Here is an 11432-nt window from a genome sequence, read left to right on the forward strand (position 1 = left end):
AAGTTATGAGATTCTTTTCTTTTTTTTTCTTTTAATCATTTATCTTTGAACACAGGCATATTTCCAAGGTGGCAATCTGAATTTCTTGCAAGGGCCTGCTCTCTCTACTGGCCCCTCCACCCAAGAGCCCCAGTGCAATCTCACTGCCTGCACTGTCTACATTTATACCCCTGCCCTTATTATTTCAGTGGAGAGAATCCCTTCATATTATAAAGAAGACTTGTTGTGGGGGATTCAGAGACTTGCATAGTTTTCATGCGGTATTTCAAATGTAGCTCCTGCCATCTGGTGGCACTTTTTACATTACTATAACAACATTTTGGCAGAGACATTATTACCCACAGTGACTGAAATAATAATAATAATAATATTAGGACAAGAATAATCTGGCGACATCATGTACGCCATGAAAGACGACCAGCAACGATTGGACCAACATGTAGTCCGTCATGTCTGTAGTCCAAGCCACAGCAAGATTTTATGACTCCATAACTTCCTAATCTGACATAGAGACCGTCAGAACAAACAAACATGTCATGTAGTCTGACCTAGCATTAGCATTTTGAAATTATTTGCTCCTTTTTATTACCTACCTTTTGCCTGCTGATGTGGATACTTTCCTGTTACCTGCCTCTTGGACTAATTACTTGCGTACCAACCAGGGTTGAAAATTAACTTTTTTTGTCCTCCTGGCACTGTGGCTGATGGATGGCCATTCAATAGACTACTGTTGCCTTTTTGGCTCACTGTAAAAAAAAATACTAATTTTACGGTAAATAACTTTAAATTTTTACAGTAGTTTTCTGTCTTTTAAAAATAGTATACAAAACTGTAAAATTACAGATATTATCTGTAAATTAAGAACCCACCTGTTTTTTTAAAGTGTCATACCAGTAATGACAAACTATGTTTATTTCTCATTTTTTTTACAGAAAATTTACTGTATTAATTATACATTATCTTTCTGCTTTTTTAAATTACAGTCAAATTTATGTAAAATGACAATAATTATCTGTAATTAAACATGTAGCACATTATATTTATGGTTTATTTCTATACTAACAATCTAAAGTTTTTCTCTGTAAATTAACGATAAATCTTATTGTTTTTATATTCATATGTACTTTTACATTCAGTCTCTGTAATTAAACATGTAGCTTGTTATATTAAGGTTTTTTTCTATACTAACAATCTAATGTTTTTCTCTGTAATTTAACAGTAAATCTTATTAGTTTTACATTTATATGTACTTTTACATTCAATGTCTGTAATTAAACATGTAGCTCGTTATATTAAGGTTTATTTCTGTACTAACAATCTAATGTTTTTCTCTGTAAATTAACAGTAGATCTTAGTTTTATATTTATATGTACTTTTATATTCAATTTCTGTAATTGAACATGTAGCTCGTTATATTAAAGTTTATTTCTGTATTAACAATCTAATGTTTTTCTCTGTAAATTAATGGTAAATCTTATTAATTTTATATTTAGCCTATATGTACTTTCACATTCAATGTCTGTAATTAAACATGTAGGTCATTATATTAAGGTTTATTTCCATACTAACAATCTAATGTTTTTCTCTGTAAAGTCTAAGTTAGGGTTAGGGTTGTGATATTAGGGTGTAGAAAACATCTATCTGCGATAAGTTTCTACTTGTGTGTGCTTCAGCCCACATGCCCAAAACTTGACAAAAAACAAGATATCATTAAAAGAAAACATTAACAGAGTGAGTAAAATATTTCTGGGTGGTGATACAGCATCCACAGCAACCCATACAAACGATAGAAAGCCTGGAAAGATCTCTGTAATAACTGACAAACAAAACATCATATGCAGTCATTCAACAGAGAAGGACGGAGGTTTCTCCATTTAATAGAGGATAGTAGTATATTTTAATCTGTCTTAGATCACTGGACAGGACTAATAAAAAAAATTGTATTCATACACTGCAATGAAAAAAACATTTGGACAATCAATTAAATATAACAGCCTATGCGATGAGGGATGTAGGGGAACGTTATTTAATTTATTTATTTATGGGGGGGGGTCTTTTTTTCTTTTTTGTAATAAGAGTACAGTAGATACTAACCTATGATTGATGATTTTGAGTTTCCTGTTATGGGCTCTTATTGTGAAGGGTGAAAGAGCCGAAGTGGTATATGACTATATTGACTGATGGGAAAAAGGGAGAAGTCGTCCTTAAGTTACTGGAGCCTCCGTGTTTATTATTTTATAGTTTCACCAAGGCAGATATAAACCCTTGGCTAAACGGTAATGCAAAAATTTAGATGCCAACCCCTTAAACACAGAAGAAGAAGACAAAGAAGAAGAAGAAGAACTGCCCAATGACAACTCTGCGCGCCTTAATTTGAAAATACGTCAGTTTGAATGACTGCTGCGGGACATCGGCGCGACTGACTGCCCATCAAATAACGTTACCTAGATTAATAACTGGCTTCTTTTACACCTGCTTGCTTATTTAGTGAGTCGTGGCTTGTCATTGTTAACGGAGAACAAAAAAAACTGGAATATGGAGACAACAGAAGAGTCCGGCGGGATCTGTTTCGTCTTCTAACTACACGAACTTCACCTTATTACTATTATTCTGGCGACATCAGGTAAGAAACCATTCCCTGTTATATTTTCTGTAAGTTGATAACCTAACATAACGTTATTGTTTGTAATTTCATGTCAATTACTGTCTGTAACCGTCAGGATACTAGCTAAATTAGCTAACGTTAATGTTACAGGTAAGTTAACATTGAAGTTAGCTAACGTTATAACGTTAGCTTGTTGGCATGATTAATGCCAGCAAAACATAACGTTAATATTGAATGGAGAGTAGTCGGGAGGCTTTGCTTGTTCTGTTTGTAGGCAGCAATTCTTTGTAATGACATTAACATTACGATCGTTACAGTTGGTTGTTGCTGAGTTAAGTTAACCTAACGTTAATTTACGACTCAGCTATAACGTAACGTTCAGCACTGTTGGTGAACGAATTTGAGATGTAAGCTTAAAGTAACGTTGCTGTATAACGCAAACCGTAATGGTCTTCGAAACGTTAGGGGGTTGATATAGACACAACTTAAGAATTTCATCAAAACTGTCATGCCCCTTTTTCATAAAATTGCCTTTTGGAGCTGTGTGTGTGTGTGTGTGTGTGTGTGTGTGTGTGTGTGAGTGAGAGAGAGCGAGAGAGAGAGAGAGAGAGAGAGAGAGAGTACATATATATACTGTATATACATAATATATATACACACAGTATATATATGTATGTGTCTATGTATGTACATATATGTACAGAGAGAGAGACATAATTGACAGATAGAGACAGAGCATGTGAAAGTATGTGTGTAAATGATTAATGTAGATCCTCCTGATGAGCTGGTTGGCACCCCTAGCACCCACTATGAGTGTGTGAATGGGTAAATGATAGACATGAGTTTAGAGCACTTTGAGTGGTTGATAAGACTAGAAAGGTGTGTTGGGAAGAGGAGGAGCTAAATATGATCATTGGCAATAATTCATAATTATTAATATTAATTATGGATTATTAAAATATTTGATTAATTAATTAATAATTAATTAATTATTACATAAGCATAATAATCGAATTAGCTTACAGCAGGGCACCACCGGGAAAACCGGACCAATGATCAGACGTAAATTCAGTCTCAAGAGTGTTCACTTAGGAAGCTAATTCTAGGGAGATATCAGCAACTATAAGATGAACAGGAAGGAGTGGAGCTCAGGCACTGACTTTGTCAACCAGCTTCATCACAGTATACAATGAAAAACCAAAGCAACCTCTCTTTACAGTATAACAGGGTTTATTCACACTGATGACATTAATTTACAACCAACATCAACATTGCTCTATAAACCCTATCAACTATAAAACATTACCGAATCAACCAGCAAGCATCAAGAAGGGTGTGCGTGTGTGTGTGCGTGTGTGTGTGTGTGTGTGTGTGTGTGTGTATGAGAGTGTGGGAGAAAGTGGGTGAGTGAGCGAGAATATGTGTGTGTGTGTGTGTGTGTGTGTGTGTGTGTGTATGTATGTCTGAGCGAGTGGGTGTGTGAGAGAGAGAGGCGTGTGAGCGTAGCAAGATGGCGGCTGTGACGCTGCGAGCTACGTCACGCAGTGGCGGCTTGCCAAGAAAGCATGCACTCAGAAAAAGGAGGGAGCGGTAGAGAGGAAGTTCGAATTGCTCGGCCCAAGTGTAGGTTAGTGGAAGAGAGGAAGAGAGAAAGGGACGACTCAGGAGTGTGGTCACGCAGGCGGTATTGAGATGCAGTAACCCGCCTGTGTTACGCAGAGACGCGCGGCTCAGCTGGTGAGCGGCGTGAATCTGGACATTGAACCAACACAGCCGAAGTACTGATCAATCCCGGCGTGCGGCGGGCGACACAATAGCGGTCCGACGAGGTCGGATCACTGTGTATTACAAGCAGACACAAACGGGCAGGAGAATAACAGACAGCAGCAACACAGGCAATATTTTTACAATATCAATGCAGCCAAAATCGGACGCGGCGGTCCGTATCAACAAGCCCTTACAAACTTAAAAAGAAAACACACACTAACTACTATCTGCCCAGAGCTAAAGCCTCTTACTGTTGCAGAAGGTGGAGTGATGTGTCGGTCGCTCGCACGTCCTTTGTTACGGCAGAGGTGAAGTGGTTAGCGGCTCACAGCGGCTAACGGGTCCTCGGCGAGGGGGCAAGTCTCTGACGAGGCGAGTTAATTCCGGCTCGTAGCGGGGAATCACTCGGGGAAAGAAGGGGGTCCTTGTCCTTCTTCTTGAAGCAGGCAGTCCTTGTTATCTACCAAACTTCGCATCCGCGGGCATCCGGGTGAGAGGGTCAATCCGTGGTCTCGTACCGGGCTACTCTGTGTTCCTCGGCGCACAGAGTGAGGGAGAGGAGAGATCAGCTCGACCAGCGAGGGAAATCCGTAGGCCTAAAACGCGTCTAACTGTGCACAGTAATAACTCTTTCTAAAGCGTTCGCCACGTGGGACGAGTTGCTAAGCTTTAGGAACAGTTGTGGGTACTTCTATTAGCTATGAGGATCACAGCCAGAAGCGTTTCCCTCAGGTACGCTCTGTGATGATATACCCCGGTGTGACGTCACCGGTGCGGGGTTGGCCGTGGCGGATTTCACCCAATGGGAGCTGTGTATTTCAGGGGACCTCTGCTGGTCAGCTGGGGTGCTGTGTTGGGGTTTGAATCAGCTGATTCACACAGAGAAAAGGGGGTTGACTGATTCCTTTGTTCTTTTGGGCGCCAACATGTGGTCTCAGGCTTTGATTGTTACATGTAGGCCCAAAAGTTTATGGATAAAGTGTAGGCCTTTGTTATAAATCCTTGTACGGCACAACAGGTGTTATATAAGTACAGTCCATTTACCATATTCTTCACTGTGTCCAAACTGTATTTCACACAGGACCCCTTGCAGTGCATCACCTGTGAGATCACAAGAAGGCTGAAGAACCAGGAGTGACAAGATATCACTGAATTGTGGGTGCATGATTAAACCCAGGGACAGATGGACAAACAGAGGCAAGACATACATTATTGGATTTGTTTCATGAAAACAAGTTCAGATCAGTTACAATGAGAATGTTTTCTGTGAAGCTGTTGAGTAGTACTTTGCATGCTCATGTCTCCAACAGTAAGCCAGTGGTTGATAATGTTTGTGTATCTGTGTGTGTTTTCCCCTCATGATCCAGAAATTTTGGGAATGAAAAAGCTCCTGCCACAAGATCTTCAGAGCCAGTGAGTATTTATGTTATCCTAACATAAAGACAGTGATATCAAAATGTGGCAATATGCATTGTTGAAATGAAAAAATGTATTGTGGTATCAGCTCTTTTATTACTTCTGAATACCTCCAATAAAACCGGCAAACCTGCCTTGAGGGATGTCACCCACATTTTTTTATTTGCTCATTATTATTTATGATTATAAGCTATAACGTGTTACCACACTAACACTTACCATACAGTTTCATAAGAAATGGAAATACAGTGAAAATGGCATTGTTATGCATCCCTTTAAGCCTTTAAAATAAGCGAAAATATTTTTTTCAATCATACATTTTCTTCATTCAAGATCTGTTCCAATAGGGCTGGACAATGTACCGATAATAGATCTTATTGTGATATGAGACTAGATATTGTTATGTTGTCAGATTTTTTAGATCATAATATTGTTTTCCTGGGCTTAAAGTGATAGTTCAGTTTTTTTAAAGTGGGGTTGTATGATGTACAAATAGCCTCTAAGTATATTAGATGTAGTAGATTGCTCTTAAAATAATACCACAGTTTAAGTGTACGCCATGAATACTATTTTTTCCAGTGCATTAATTGGTCGGGAAAAAGTTTACCTGGAACTAACCAACTCACGTCATATATTCCTCCACGCAGCCTGCGTGCTGAACTCGCCAGCTCTGTGTTGACTCATATTGTTGCAGCTCTATATGATACTGCTTGTGCTTGTCTTGGAGAAAGTTACAAAGATGTAATATAGTATTTGACACAGCCTTGTTATGTATGTGCAACTGCCTGGTTCATTATGAGTACAATTTACAGTCTCACCTCCAACACTGATGACTGCTAATGATGAGAAACTTGCTTATATTTTTTAGGACAAGCATTGGAGCAGGGTTTACGGGGGAGAACAGGCACCCTAGACCATCATTGGTAAGTATCAACTGCAGATGTGACCACTATTCCAAAGCTTAGATTGTGATTGTGATTGTGATATTATTAATTATGATTTTTATTGAGTGTGGAGTGCACTGTGAGGCGCCTCCAAATATGTCATCTGCGTCCAGATAAAATTCAAATGTAATAGGCGGGTTTCAACCTGTAGAGGGCACTCCACATACAGATTTTAAAGGGATAGTTCAGGTTTTTGGACATGAAGTTGTGTGAAACACTGACCATCTGTAGCTCTGATGTGACGGTGTCACTACTGTCAATGAGCCTCCTGCTCTGAGAAATGGCTGTAGCTTACCGGAGAAAAAGTAGTTCTGAAGATAAAAGGGGGACACGTAACCAAAAGGTTTTAAGCTACAAAAAAGTATGCATGTGTTTTGTTAGACTATTTCAATCATTTTAAAACATCCCCGCATTACATTGATAGCAAGGTCTGATGTAATGCGGGGATGTTTTAAAATTATTGAAATAGTCTACACAACTTCATGTCCAAAAACCTGAACTATCCCTTTAAACTACTTGCACTAAAATGTCAAGATTTAGACCTGAATCAATCAACAGCATTGCTAAATAGTAGTAGGTCTTTGTTAAGATGTGCTCTCTCACTATTGGTGTGTGGCGCTAAACCAAAACTACAGTTGCATCCAAATTACCCAGAGGTAAGCAGGTAGCACACACAGATCTTCAGAAAAGGTAGACAGGTCTCGATTTCACCAGTTGATTTGGCCATGTCAACTAAACATGCTAATGCATGAAATACTCTGATGAAAGCCACCAGGCCGAAACGTTAGCATGTTTAGTTGACATGGCCAAATAAACTGGTGAAATCGAGACGTGTCTACCTTTTCTGAAGATCTGTGTGTGCTACCTGCTTACCTCTGGGTAATTTGGAAACATTGCCAAATACCCAGATAGTTTTCTGCTGAAAGAAAGTGGTTTACGGGGTTGACGATCTCATAAAAGTATATTCGCAAGACATTTCCACCAATAGCGATAAAAGAACTAACCTTATTTTTATCTTGTGAGTAGGCATTGGCCTGGGCCGCTGCACTGAACGCACTGCTTGACACATTCTCTCACAGCTCGCGCAGAAAATAGACCAGACACTGAAACAATCGCTGCAGGGCGCGAGCCGGTCACACTGTGGATGACACAATTGGTTAACATGGGTGCCGAAAGGAAACTGGCAGCGCTTCGAGGCTATTTGCAGCGCTTCTGCAGGCCGTGTGGCCCTGGCGTGACGGGTCAGAGAGGAGGGGCAAGCAAGAGGTCCACGGTCGTTTCTAACGTAATGTTATAGATAATTGTTTTATGTGTTTTAATGTGTAAGTATGTAAATGTTTTCAAAAACGTTTATGTTGAAATAAAAATACCTACAAGTAGTTATGTTTCCTTGTATTAATACATATACAAGTATGTTTCCTTGTATTAGTTTGCCCTCTTGTGGACATAATGCGAAAAAATTTTTTTTGAATGGTTCGAACCTATGAGTTATTTTTAGAAGGAATATTCGAACGTCATTTTTAAGCAATTTTGACAGCCCTAGTGTGAACCGTAGGTGAGCTTGAACATGACTCAGAGCTAAGAACCTGAGAATTCTGGCCTGAAAACATGGTGTAAATAAGTCAGCTCTGCATGTTGGGGCTTTGGGAGATTTGGATTACACCAGACCAGACCTGGAGGCATTTTAAAAATGTTTTTCACGTTTGAAATGTAGTCACTGTTTAATGCAATTGTTTGGGAAAATGCTACAACTGTGAAACTCCAGGAGTGTTTTTTGGACTAGAAACTTTTAACAGCATGAAAGAGCATGAAAGCGAGTAGATACTGACTGTATTTTCATGTAAAGTGAAATATTTCTTTAAGCATGTTAAAAGAAATGGTAAAAAAACCCCTGAAATCCTACTTTTTACAGGAAGGACTTCTCAGCGAATCTTATTGTGTCCTTTTTCCCCCTTTTTCCTTGCAGATGCACAAAAGATCCAACTGATTGCTGCCAATTTGGAGGAGGATTCCTCGTTATCTGCCATGTTGCACTGTCACTTCTGGTACAGATTCATTGACCTTTTGTGTTATGTTTTGTTTTTACTTAATGCACTGTATAGGTAGGATTCTAAATTAAAATATGCTTGTCCACAAATATTACCAAAACTACAGTTTACAGAACCCCCAGGGGTCAGGAGAATATTGTAGAAAATAATAGAAAATTGAACAGGAAAAAACAAGCTAAAAACAGCAGACCACCACCCTGTCAATGACTCTCCACCTGTTTCAAAGGTGAAATTATGAACTCATCATGATAGTAATGCTAACAGACAAAATAGAGACATGGAGAAATATAATTTTTAGTTTTCAGTACCTCCTGGGGGGCTCTGAAGAACTGTTTGTAAATAACTGGTTGATATTGTAAATTTATTTATTTATTTATTTATTTGAAAGGGACAGTACACATTAATGAACATCAGTATGTGAGTACACGTGTAAATGTGTCGGAGTTAACAAGCCTGCTAATTTACATCCGTAGTCCCTTGGCAGGTAATAGACAGACAGACACATAGGAGGTAGACGAGAAAAAAAGAAGGAATAATAATAATAACAGTACACAAGGAGTTCACATTAAAATACCCATTCATACATAGACATAAAGTGCAGTGTGGATTCTATAAAGTGCCGGGTGTAAAGTGCCAGTTGTTAAAGTGCAAGTGCATGATAGTTAAATAGATCCACATGTGGTGGCCCACTCCTGCCGCTTAGAGTGGACCAAGACATCGGATACTTAGCAGCAGATGAAAAGTCACATTCACAATTTAGGTACACAAAGATAATACATCACAGTGCAGTATAGTGCAGTGCATGCATACATACGTATATGTAGGCATGCACTGCACAACAACAACAAAGACAGTGCAAAGCATGGCGGACAGTCACAGAGCACGGCACATACGTATATGTATCGCGCTCTGCGAGAGGTCCGCCTAGCCATGATTACAGTGTTGGTTTGTTTTGAGCCAGTTTTTGAGGTGGGCCTTAAAGGTGCTGTAGGTAGGGCATTCTCTTATTGTACATGGTATGTTGTTCCAGATGTTACTGCCCTTAACCGACATAACAGATTGTCCAAAAGTCGTGTGTCTGTAAGGTACTTCGCAATCTCCCCTGGAATTGGCTCTGGTGGTTCTGCCACTGCTAACTTTAAGTTTTATATATTCTTTTAATGGAGAAGGTGCAAGTCCATTCAGTGTTTTGTAAATAATACAGGCGTACTTAAGAACTTTAAAATTTTCAAAACTCAAGAGGTTGTACTTCTCAAGGATATGGCAGTGGTGGTGAGAGATCGGTTTTCTGTCAAGGATTTTTAGGGCCCTTTTATATAATGATTCTATTGGTTTAATTGTAGTTGTTCCAGTGAGAGACCAGTTTGTAAAACAATATTCAATGTGGGAAAAAATCATAGCATGCATAAACATTCTGGCCGCATTAACTGTCAGCGATGGCCTAATCTGCTTGAAGTTAAGTAGATTGAATTTGATTGTTTTTGAAATCTTTTTAACATGATTTTTAAAAGAGAGAGTAGGATCAAGAACAACACCAAGGTACTGGAATTCTTTTACTAACTCAAGTTCCTCTCCTCTCAGGAATACATTTGATTGTGTGACCTTCACTGGCTGTTTGGAAAACATCATACAGTTTTTTTGGTATTTAAAAGGAGACATGAATTCGTGAGCCAATTCTGGATATCGGACAACGCTGACGTGAGGATGAGGGCGGCTTCTTGGGTATTTTTTGCAGATGTGAGAATTACAGCATCATCCGCGTACATCTGTATGTGAATGTTTTTGCATACTAACGGTAAATCGTTGATGTAAAGTGAAAGTAAAATTGGACCGAGCATGGAGCCTTGTGGGACCCCCACTGGACACTCCAGGTATGGTGATTTGACTCCGTTGACCATGACACACTGTTTTCTGCTTAATAGGTAAGATTTCATCCACTTGATGGCTTGTTCCGAGAAGTTATAGTGGGTAAGTTTGGTTAAGAGAATATTGTGGTCAACGGTGTCAAATGCCTTTTTCAAATCTAAAAACACAGCACCAACACAACCATTTTTATCCAGAAAGTTTTTGGTTTTCTCTAAAAACACAGTGATGGCCGACACTGTTGAGTGGTGGGCACGGAAACCAAATTGCATGGGATGCAAGGGGGTATAGCCCTTGTTCAAATGCTCAGTTAATAATGTTACTACCCATTTTTCTAATATTTTAGAAACAATTGGTAGAATGGTGATTGGTCTGTAGTTATTTTTGTCAGTTTTATCTCCAGATTTAAAAATTGGATTAACCACACCTATTTTACAAGCAGGTGGGACAACAGAAAGCTTGATTGACTGATTTATCAGATGTGTAATTGGTGGTATCAGAGCGTCCTTGTGTGCTTTTAAGAAGTTGGTGTCAAGATCATAGATATCCTTGGCTTTAGAGCTATTGAGGGATCCAATGATATTGGCTACTTCAGTTTCAGATATCTCCTTTATCTTGAAGATGGGTTGTGTGTGGTTGATAGGAGTATAGTCGTAGTCAGGTGGATTGAACAATTGCGATATCTCATGTACAGAATTAATAAAATAGTTGTTTAACTCAGTAGCAAGGATAACAGGATTTTTCACCAACTTGTTGTTAATATTAAGTTCCAGCTCTTTGTTGTCTTTT

The 11432-nt window shown here is 39.0% G+C and overlaps 1 long non-coding RNA gene across 1 annotated transcript; it reads left to right on the top strand.

Annotated features, from left to right (window-relative positions):
• Positions 1–2393: 2393 nt before the first annotated feature.
• LOC125887585 (uncharacterized) lies at positions 2394–9443 on the top strand. The gene is made up of 5 exons (XR_007449180.1): positions 2394–2623; positions 5454–5527; positions 5740–5785; positions 6657–6711; positions 8699–9443. It is a non-coding gene; the product is annotated as an uncharacterized LOC125887585 (long non-coding RNA).
• Positions 9444–11432: the final 1989 nt, after the last annotated feature.

This window comes from Epinephelus fuscoguttatus, linkage group LG4 (assembly GCF_011397635.1).
Source record: "Epinephelus fuscoguttatus linkage group LG4, E.fuscoguttatus.final_Chr_v1".
NCBI classification, from domain to species: Eukaryota; Metazoa; Chordata; class Actinopteri; order Perciformes; family Serranidae; genus Epinephelus; species Epinephelus fuscoguttatus.